Source organism: Sminthopsis crassicaudata, chromosome 1 (assembly GCF_048593235.1).
Source record: "Sminthopsis crassicaudata isolate SCR6 chromosome 1, ASM4859323v1, whole genome shotgun sequence".
Classification (NCBI taxonomy): Eukaryota; Metazoa; Chordata; class Mammalia; order Dasyuromorphia; family Dasyuridae; genus Sminthopsis; species Sminthopsis crassicaudata.
The window spans coordinates 599579116-599590742 of record NC_133617.1 but is presented as its reverse complement, the minus strand read 5'-3'; positions in this window follow the sequence as shown (position 1 = coordinate 599590742).

Sequence of the window (11627 nt, the reverse complement as noted above, 5' to 3'; positions counted from 1 at the left end):
CCATTATTTAAAATTAACTTGAACTTACCTTCCGCATCAGTACCCCCATTAGTAATTATCTCAGGAAGCAATAAAATTGCAGATAATTTTATTCTTAACATTAATCATGAATATTGATACTAAGGCTGAAGTCAGGGCATACACATAATATTAATAAATATATATTAAATATATAATATATAAAGAAATAAAATATATTAAAATTAACAACTATATAAATATATATTGCTTATTGATTCTCAATCTGCATCTTTTAGGGACTAGTATAATGACTTTTGATTCTTGACTTATAGAACAAGAAACATGAACTTTATTCCAAATCATTATCCTGTTGGCCTGTACTCTCACATAGGACTTTTGGCTGCAACTTTTATAATAACTTTCTTTGTTTTACAGTAATGAAATTCATAGAAGAGGATAATTCACTGATAGCCACATTTAAACAAGGCATTCTTAATTCATATCATGATAGTTTATTATCTTTGAATAGCCACTGTCAGGGTGATTTCATTAATTCCAGGGATAATAATTTAAGGAAAAACTTTTCAAATTTTACTGATTTTTGTTTTGTTTTTACATAATAGTCATCTGTGTATGCACCCTCTCAGCCTACTTTGTCTCATCATCTAGTAAGCCTCTCCTTAAAATAAAACTAAAAAATAAAACCATGGTGACTGACACTGTTTGACATTGTATTCAAAACTTCACATCAAAGTCCACTACTTAAAAAAAAAAAAAAAAAAAAAAAGATCTCAGTACAGAACAAAAAGCAAGCATTTATTAAGAGCTTACAATGTGCCTGGCACTGTGCTAAGAACTGGGGATATAAGAAAAGCTCAAGTACTACTCAATGAAAGAAAACTTTCCTCATTCATAGAATCACAGCATATGTTCTAATCCATACCAAGAAAAAATGATACCTGACATTTTTTGCCCTTAAAGATGTTGATCCAAAGCCAGAGCATCCTGCAATAATGAGAAAGTACATCAGATGTGTGCTAAAAATCTAGGGACAATCTATCTAAAGGATCCCCCTGATCTTTCACTTTATTAGCTATGTCAAAAAATTAAAGGAATATGAAGTAATATTAGCCCTTTTTAATTGTTATTTTTTTAAAAGAAGTTCATTATATCTTTAACCGTAGATTCTAGAATTTTCTCAGGAATCAAAATCAAGTCCACTGACTTGGAATTTGCAGGTTCCTTCTTCTCCCTTCATCTCTCCTGCCTTCCTTTCCTCCTTCCCCCTCTTCTGTCTTCTCCCTCTCTTTCTCTTTCTCCCTTTCTCATTCTCAAAAACATTTTTTATTCCAAGGTCATGAATAAGAACAGGTATCCTAGATGCTCTATACCAGTGAAAAGGAGAATTCAGAAACAGTATCTAACACAAAATCAAACAGTAAAATAGCAAGAAGGATTCAAACTCCTGTCTTTTGAATCTAGATTCAGTGTCATTTCTACTCCATGAAGTTGTCTTTGGAAAAAGAAATGACCTTCAAAGTTGTGCTGAAGGGCAACTTGAAAAGAACTGATTATTAAATTTTCAATATGAAAGTTTATTTCTTGAATATCAGCAAATGATACAAATTGGACTTGATGGATGGTTTTCTTAATTGTCTAGTTTTAAAAAATGATGGGGAAAATTTTAACAATGAAGATTAAACAGAAGGAAGCAATTACCCTCTCTACTTGTTTTCCCCCAAGAATCCAATTTTTAAACATATGCAAGCAAATAACTGGTTGAAACCATATTTCTCATCTGTTCAGAGTTACAACTGAATAAAAGCATATAAAAATGCAGTGGTAATAAGATTGACTTGAATTATCTAAATTAATTAATCTTAGGTTAGTATCTTATTTTTAGAATTCAGAGACCTCAAATAGTACAATATTCTGATTTTAGAAATACCTAGAGATGGGAGTGAATGAATAGACATAGGCAGTACCAATCAATCAGTAAGCATTTATTAATCATCCTCTAGGTGGCAGACGTTGTACTAGGTATTGGTGATACAAAAACAAAAACAAAAAAGTGCTTGCTGTATTCTTTTGAATCTCTCTGTGTCTCTGCCTCTGTCTCTCGGTCACTCTGTCTCTGTCGTTCTCTGTCGCCCTCCTCTCTTCTCTCTCTCTTCCTCCCTCTCTCTCTCTCTGCATATATGTACATATATACATACACATTCACACACATCTTTATATATATATTTACTGATACATATATATATATTAAAATATACAAACACACATACACAAAAAATACAAAATTGATTATTTCTATACAATCAAAGGAATTAAAAGTTAATGACAGAATTTTAGACATATATGAGACTAGTAGCAGGGGATAAAAAAATGAAGAAGACATTTATTTGAAGACATGAATCTTCAAACCTGCAAGCCTAATCCTTCCAGTAAATTTATTTATTTATTTATTTTTTGTTTTTTTGTGATCTTAAAATATTTTTTTTATTTTATAATTATAAAATTTTTTGGACAGTATATATGCAGGAGTAATTTTTTTTTAAATAACATTATCCCTTGTATTCATTTTTCCAAATTATCCCCTCCCTCCCTTCACTCCCTCCCTCCGATGACAGGCAATCCCATACATTTTACATGTTACAATATAACCTAGATACAATATATGTGTGTGTAAATACCATTTTCTTGTTGCACATTAAGTATTAGATTCCGAAGGTATAAGTAACCTGGGTAGATAGACAGTAGTGCTAACAATTTACATTCACTTCCCAGTGTTCCTTCTCTGGGTGTAGTTGTTTCTGTCCATCATTGAGCAACTTTCCAGTAAATTTAAACCTCCTATCAATTAATCAACCAATCAATCAATGCATATTAAGCACTTGCTTTGTGCCTTGCATTCTACTAAGTATAGTGAAACAATATAGGAGGATAAGGGAATTAAGAGGCTGCTAAAAATAAACTTGAACAGTTTGGGAGTTTGGGCCCAAATTAATGCTCTGCTTATTGTTCTTGATGTTAAAATTGTTTCTGTAACTCAACAAATCCATATTATTATTATTGTTGACAACATTTTAATAGTAATTCTAAGACTCTCCTGGCAGAAATTACTCAACACATACTATGAAAACTTTAGTATAAAAATGGATAAAGAAAACACTATACTACCTGCAAGCTTAGGGTTATTTATTTTTGTATTCTGATTGTTCTAGATTCATGATTTCACAATTGTGGAGCTCGACTGACAGTCATAGTCCTTGTTGTTTTCCATCTTTGGTCTAAGTGATTTGCCAATAGAATTAGCATAATTAGCAAATTTATAATTATAAAATTTAAAAACAAAAAAACAAAAAAACCAAAATGACTACTCAGAGATCACACAAAATAGAAAGCAGAAAGGTTGTTTATTATACCTCCAGAGGATGAGCCATTCTATCACGAGATAAGGGAAAGAGAAAGCTTGTGGTAGGAGGGCTAAAGAAATAGAAAGATACATAGCTTTTATACAGAGATTATATCACAAGTAAAAGAGCATTGAAACAGGAAGGGGGAGGCATCTAATTGGTTGTTATCCGGAGAGATTGGAATAGAGGGTTTCTGCTTCCCCGAAATCACCTGATTTCTAGGAAACAGAAAATCAGGCCTTCAGGCTACAGATATAGCTGGCAAAAGCTCAAGTAAATATGGGCCTGCACATATTATACAGGTCATAGGGGAAACACAGAAATAATAAAATAAAATACAGAAAAAGAATTCACATGTGCTAGTAAGTTCTTCACCTTATGTGCCCTCAGTAGGATGCTCATCTTAATTCTTTGGAGACATTGATGAGTATTCTGTCTCACTGACATAGAGCAACACAGGTAAAATGTTATTATTGACAATATAGTGTTGACTTTCATTGGAAGCCTTAAATCAGTAAAAGGGCTTTTTTCCCCAAAAGCAATACAGACTGTTTTCAATGTTTATAGCTTAGCTGAATACCAATCCTTGGTAAGTGAATGGTCCTTGAAAAAATTTTACTTTGATTTGGAAGTTCTGGGTGTTGACAGTCTCATTTTTTGAATGAATTCTCCTTGAGTAGCATCCAGAGAGTTCAGCTCATCAAAACTTTACCCTGTGTTCTTATTCTCTAATTAAATTTTCATGTTTCATGTCCTGAACCTTTTTTGGTTTGTCATATATTGGGGGTAATTAATAATTTTTAGATTATCTTTTGAAACTTTGTCTCTATGATCAATTGCTTTGACTTTTTTTTTTTTTTAGCATATTACAAAATATTTATTGGCTTACAAAAATGTTTCTATTGGTTTCCAACCTACCAGTGTCATAGCAATGGTGCATATAATGGAAATGAGTGATACTGACTGTGGGATTTTTTTTAATGTTTACTAAAATTCCCACAATCTTTTCTTTGATTAGGCTGTCTTATTCCCTTTCAGGGTCTAGTTCATTTAGGCTTGTTACAACTTATATGGTTATTTTAAGATGCAATCCAAGTCTCATTTGTTCTTTTCTGAGTAGGAAGATAAAATCCTTTTTCAATGAATATGCAGTTGATTGTATAATAATTCTGTTAAATTTTATATTAGAATTATAATTTCCAACACTACATAATTCAGAACTTTGTTGCAAAACTCAGTATAGCACAAAACTCAGTAGTGGCTGTTAGATTTCCTACATTACTTAAAAATCAATACTTTGAGGAAATATACAAAGAATAGTAATGAAGAGGGAAGACTACAAGTCAGTACCCCCACCCTCAGTTTAAAGGTCTTTCACCTTTAGGGCTCACATGTTAGCATGTAATAATGTAAAGATTATTTTTTATAACTCATTTCTCTCTCCTTTTCTCTCTATCCTCTTTTCTCATTATTTCTCTTTCTTCTTTGTTCTATGTCCCTTTTTTATTATTATAACTTTTTATTGACCGAACATATGTTGGGTAATTTTTTACAACATTATCCCTTGCACTCACATCTATTCCTAATTTTCCCTCCTTCCTCCACCCCCTCCCCTAGATGGTAGGTAGTCTTATACATGTTAAATATGTTATAGTATATCCTAGATACAATATATGTGTGTAGAACCGAACAGTTCTCTTGTTGCACAGGAAGAATTGGAGGTAAAAATAACCTGGGAAGAAAAACAAAAATGCAAACAGTTCATACTCATTTCCTTCTCTGTCCATCATTGATCAATTGGAACTGAACTAGATCTTCTCTTTGTCAAAAATACCCACTTCCATCAGAGTACATCCTCATACAGTATTGTTGTTGAATATATATATGCCACAATTTACCCAACCATTCTCCAATTGATGGGCATCCATTCATTTTCCAGTTTCTAGCCACTACAAAAAGGGCTGCCACAAACATTTTGGCACATACAGGTCCCTTTCCCTTCTATAGTATTTCTTTGGGATATAAGCCCAGTAGTAGTACTGCTGGATCAAAGGGTAAGCACAGTTAGATAACTTTTTGAGTATAATTCCAGATTGTTCTCCAGAATGGTTGGATTCGTTCACAACTGCAACAGCAATGCATCAGTGTCCCATTTTCCCCTCCAACATACATCAATATTTTTTCCTGTCATTTTAGCCAATCTGACAAGTGTGTAGTGGTATCTCAGAGTTGTCTTAATTTGCATTTTTCTGATTTCAATAGTTATTTGGAATACTTTAAAATGAGTGGAAATAGTTTCAATTTCATCATCAGAAAATTGTCTCTTCATATCCTTTGAACATTTATCAATTGGAGAATGGCTTGATTTCTTATAGAGTCAATTCTCTATATATTTTGGAAATGAGGCCTTTATCAGAACCTTTAAATGTAAAAATGTTTCCCAGTTTGTTGCTTCCCTTCTAATTTTGTTTGCATTAGTTTTGTTTGTACCAAGGCTTTTAAATTTGATGTAATTAAAATCTTCTATTTTGTGATCGATAATGATCTCTAGTTCTTCTTTGGACACAAATTCCTTCCTCCTCCACAAGTCTGAGAGGTAAACTATCCTATGTTCCTCTAATTTATTTATGATCTTGTTCTTTATGCCTAAATCATGGATCCATTTTGATCTTATCTTGGTATGTGGTGTTAAGTGTGGCTCCATGCCTAGTTTCTGCCATAATAATTTCCAGTTTTCTCAACAGTTTTTGTCAAATAATAAATTCTTATCCCAAAAGTTGGGGATCTCTGGGTTTGTCAAACACTAGATTGCTATAGTTATTGACTATTTTGTCTTGTGAACCTAACCTATTCCACTGATCAACTAGTCTATTTCTTAGCCAATACCAAATGGTTTTGGTGACTGCTGCTATATAATATAGTTTTAGATCAGGTATGGCTAGGCCACCTTCATTTGATTTTTTTTTCATTAATTCCCTTGAAATTCTCCACTTTTGTTCTTCCACATGAATTTTGTTGTTATTTTTTCTAGGTTAATAAAATATTTCTTGGGAGTCTGATTGGTATGGCACTAAATAAATAGATTAGTTTAGGGAGTATTAGCATCTTTATTATATTCACTTGGCCTATCCAAGAACACTTAATATTTTTCTAATTATTTAAATCTGACTTTGCTTTGACTCTTAATCCTCAAACTTTTTCATTTTGTCTTTTTATATAATACCAAAGAATACTGATAATTACTACTTGTAGCATAATCTGAGATCTGATAACATCATACTGTCTTCCTGAACCATTCAGTCTTTTCCTGGTCTTTTTTTTTTGAGGCCTTCTTGGGATGAAACCTTTCTCACTTTGACCACTAACAGTTCAATATTTCATCAATGAACATGGATTAAGTATCTCTTTTCAGGTTCTGTGTTACATTCTGGAGAACAAGAAAGAGAAAAGGAAAGAGAAGAAAAGAAAAAAAAAAAAAAAGAAAAGAAATAGTCCTCTCCTAAGGAGCCACAAAACCTCATGCAACAGGATTTAATTTCTTGATACCACAATGAATGTGCTGAGTCTTAGTCTGACCTATTAGTCACAGACACCACCTAACTGATGTGATCAGTATTATGTTTCAGCAGATTCTCAGCTAACCCATCTAATCACAGCAGCAATCACTGCCAGAGCCACCAATATATTAAGCTTCTTTTGTAATTTTTACCCTCCCCCCAAAAGCAGTTCCCCAAAGCTACATTTGTCAGTTCTTAATATTTCTTGTGCCTGTTCAGTACTCTTTGTACTTCATGAGGGCATGACTTCCCTACATTCGCAATTGTTATACTGCTGACACTTGTTTTTGTTTAAGATTGCTTCCTATTTAATCCTCTGCTAATTTTGAAAACAACCAGTTTAGGTCTTCTACCTTGCCTTCCACAATCTTTCTGCCCTTCCAATTTTCTTCACCTCTCTCTTAATAAGGAGTGCAGGCTAGCCAAGTTGCTATATTTCCATAGCAACCCAGAAAACTAAAGATCACAAATATAAGTTCTCAATTTTTGCCAGTGACATGTCCCCACATCCACAAAAGTCCTTTTCTTTGCTAATTTAAAGAAATTTAAAATACAGATTCTTTTTCCCCCAGTTTTATTTTTTACAATAATAATTGCTTTTTTATTTCCCTAAATACATGCAAAGATAATTTTCAATATTCACCCTTGCAAAACTGTGAATCCAAATTTTTCTGTCCCTCCCCACCTCCCACCTCCCGTAGACAGTAAATAATCTAATATAAGTTAAACATGGGCATTCTTCTAAACATATTTCCACATTTATCATGTTGTGCAAGAAAAATCAGATCAAAAGGGAAAAAATGAGAAAGAAAAAAAAACCAAGCAAACAAACAAAAATAACCAAAAAAAAAAAAAAAAAAAAAGGTGAAAACTCTATGCTGTGATTCATATTCAGGTTTAGTCCTTTCTCTGGATGTGGATGGCTCTTTCCATCACAAATCTATTGGAATTGGCTTGAATCACCTCATTGTTGAAAAGAGCCAAGTCTATCATAGTTGATTATCACATAATCTCATTGTTGATGTGTACAATATTGTCCTGGTTCTGCTCACTTCACTCAGCATCCGTTCATGTAAGGCTTTCTAGGCTTTTCTGAAATTTACCTGCTCATCATTTCTTATAGAACAATAATATTCCATAACATTCAGATAGCTTAACTTGTTCAGCCATTCTTCTACTGATGGGCATCCACTAAATTTCCAGTTCCTTGCCACTACAGAAAGAGCTGCTACAAACATATATATATATATATATATATATATATATATATATATATATATATATATATATATATATATATATATATATGTCATTTTTCCTCTTTTATGATCTCTTTGGGCTACAGACCCAGTAGAAACACTGCTGGATCAAAGGATATGCACAGTTTGATTGCCCTTTGGACATAGATCCAAATTGCAGTCCAGAATGGTTAAATCAGTTCACAACTCTACTAACAATGTATTAGTGTCCTAGTTTTCCCATATCCTTTCCAACATTTATCATTATCTTTTCTTGTAATCAGCCAATCTGAGAGGTGTGAAGTATCTAAATTTGCATTTCTCTAGTCTAGTGATTTAAAGCATTTTTATATGACTATAAAATGTTTTAATTTCTTCATCTGAAAATTTTCTATTCATATTCTTTGATCATTTAGTAATTGGGGAATGGCTTGTATAAAATACAGATACTTTATTTTGGTTATTAATTGAATTGTGTGGCTTGACCCTCCCTGATTGGGAAGAAATTTCCTCTATCCATTGGCTAGAGAATTAAATCTCTGCCTTATATTGTGAAAAACTCTCCCTAGCTAATTACATGTGGAGAAAATTTCTCCATCTGTACTATCTTTCAGGGATACACAGGGAAATCATGTCTGGCTTGACCACAAATTTTTTATGTGAAATGAAATAGAATCAGAATAACATAAATAACAGTGACAATGCAACCAGAAGCATAGAGGGAGATGGTTTTAGAAAAGAAAGAAACCTTGCTGAGTATTCTCAATTCTGAAGAATGGTTCATTTCATTTACTTTCCTCATAGAAGAATTCACTCATGATCATAAGCTCAAAATACAAAAGGATGTTTTTATGACAAGAGAAAAGCAGTTTTTGCCCGTCAGATCATCATTTCAATCTTTCATTCAGTTCCTCTGCCACCAGGATAGCTCAATCTCTCCTTCCTTTAGACCCCCACCAGATTGTGCAATGTTAAGTTGCTGTTTTAAAGCATATGAAAAATACTTTGAGATACTTTTACAATTTTTATTTATTTAAAACAAATACAAGAATAGAAAACAAAATAAAAAAAAACATTGCCATGTGCATCATAGAACATAACAGAGAGTCCACAATATGAATAATACATTTCTATTTCAAGAAAGACTAAATAATAAATAATATACATTGTGTTTAGAATCATCCATGTTTTCCTTGCTTCTTTAAAGGCTTTCTTTGGTTATCTGCTGTGCAATTTTTACTTTATTCCTTTTTGTTCTTTCTTCCCCATTCTCCATGTCTCCCAAGAAAGCTACAATTTAGCATGGTTTTGTGATCATTTGGTTCGGCACAAAGATAGTCACGTGACGGCGCATAGTCCCCTGTAAATGAATTTATAGGCCCGAAAACCTAGATTGATAAAAAGGGTTTATTATAGGGATTTGGAAGTAAAGTTTAGTTAGTAAAGTTGAGGGTAGAGATAAAAGGGCACCTGAATAGGTCCGGTGGGCAGAAACCCTTGGCATGACCGACATAAAGATGCCATGCTTAGGACTTCTGCAAACGTGGACTCCAAAGTAGCCCCTTTTATAATGGGGGTTCTTGGTGATCTTGAAGGTGGGTGGAGTCGCAGGCTCCTAGTGAGCTTTCAGCCAGGGTCAGCACTGAATAGCACTGTGGGGATTGGGAAAACCCAAGTTAGCTCAGATCTGGTGGGGGATGGGGAAATCCCACTGACCAGGATTTGCAAATTAAAGGTCAGCCATGGGCAGGGGGTTCTTAAAGGGATCTCAACCCCCATCAATACAATTTAGGAAATTTGAATTTTTAGGAAGTTTTTCTTAAATTACTTCTTTGCAACTTCTTTCCGTCCATTATGTCCTCTTGTTGTTATTCAGTTATATCTGATTCTGTACTTTGTCCATAAGATACTAGAATAGTTTGTCATTTTCTTCTTTATGGTGTCATCATTTTGGAGATGAGGACACATGGAGAAGAAAATAGCAAACATTTTTACAGGCTTTTTTAAAAAATTTTTTTTTTATTTTTGATCATTTTATAGATGAGGAACTCAGACAAAAAGAGATTTAGTGGTTTGCCCCAGGTAAAATAGTGTCTGAAGCCAGAATGTTTATTGAGATCTCCAAACTTGCTCCATTTTGTGCACCACTTAGCTGCTCTGCTATGTTCTCTAAAGTACTCCTAGATAAGTCTAATCAATTTTCCATATGTCAGTCCTTCAAGTATTTGAAGATAGTTTTTGTGCTCCCTTTCCCCATCCTGAGTCTTCTTTTCCAAACCAAACAACATTAATCCTTTAAGTACAATCTCATATTGTATGAATCTAAAGCCTTCTACCAACATGATTATCTCTGATTATCTGCCCGGTTTATCAGTGTCCTTCTTAAAATATATTTACAAAGGAAACAAAATACTTCAATTGCGGTCTGGCAGCAGGAGAGTATGGAGACTATCACCTACTTATTGCCAAAAGCTATGCTTCTCAGTACAACCAAGATTAGTTTGTTTGTTTTAGTTTGTAGATTTGGGTTTTTCTTTTCCTCCCCCCAACAATCTTTTGGACTGCTATATCATTCTATTGTCTAGTATTGAGCTTGGGGTCCTTTCTAAAACCTTTAGGTGTTTATTTCCCATTCCAGACAAATTGCTATTTAATTATTTCTTCTCTATTTTGTATTTGTGAAGTTAGTTTGAACTGAAGTATATATAAGACTTTACTTTCACTCCCTCCTAAATTTCATTTCATTAGAATCAGTCCAATGTTTTAGCTTTCCTAGGTCTTTAGATCACAACTATTTTATTGAATAGCTTAGCTACTCCTCCCAAATATCTTCAAGTGTGCTAAACAAGCCACATAGGGCTTTATTCAAGTCATTAATAAAAATATGTATCTTCTTTCTCTCGCCAATTATCATTTTTCCCATCTACCTCAAGCAGTAGTTCTATTTCTTCTTAATTTTTGCAATTCCCCCATTCCTTCTTTTCTTCCTTTTTTCCTGTCTTCATTCTTTCCTTCCTCCCTCCCTCTTTCCCTCCCTCTCATTAATGCAATGATCAACCATTACTTCAGAGGATCGATGAAAAAGAACGAAGATTATGGCCGTAATTAATCACTGCATTAATGAGAGTTCTTAAGACTTTCAGAATTGTTTATTTTAAAAATATCTACATTGCAGATGTAGATGCTACATCTGTATTCATCATCAACAGCTTATCTTTTGTTTTGCTTCTTTCTTTTCTAAAAACTTTTAAAAATCCAAGTTGGTTGGTGAACTAAGTTAAGAAAGTAGGACCCTAACATATTGCACAGATCTAATCTGATTAAAAAAAAAACAACAAAAAAACCCAAAAAACTGTTGTTTCCTCATTCTTTCTGTTCCCCAAACTATTTCAATTAGTATTTCTATTTCCTTCTAACCATTTTGACAAAAAAAAAAAAAAAGTTCAGAGAGG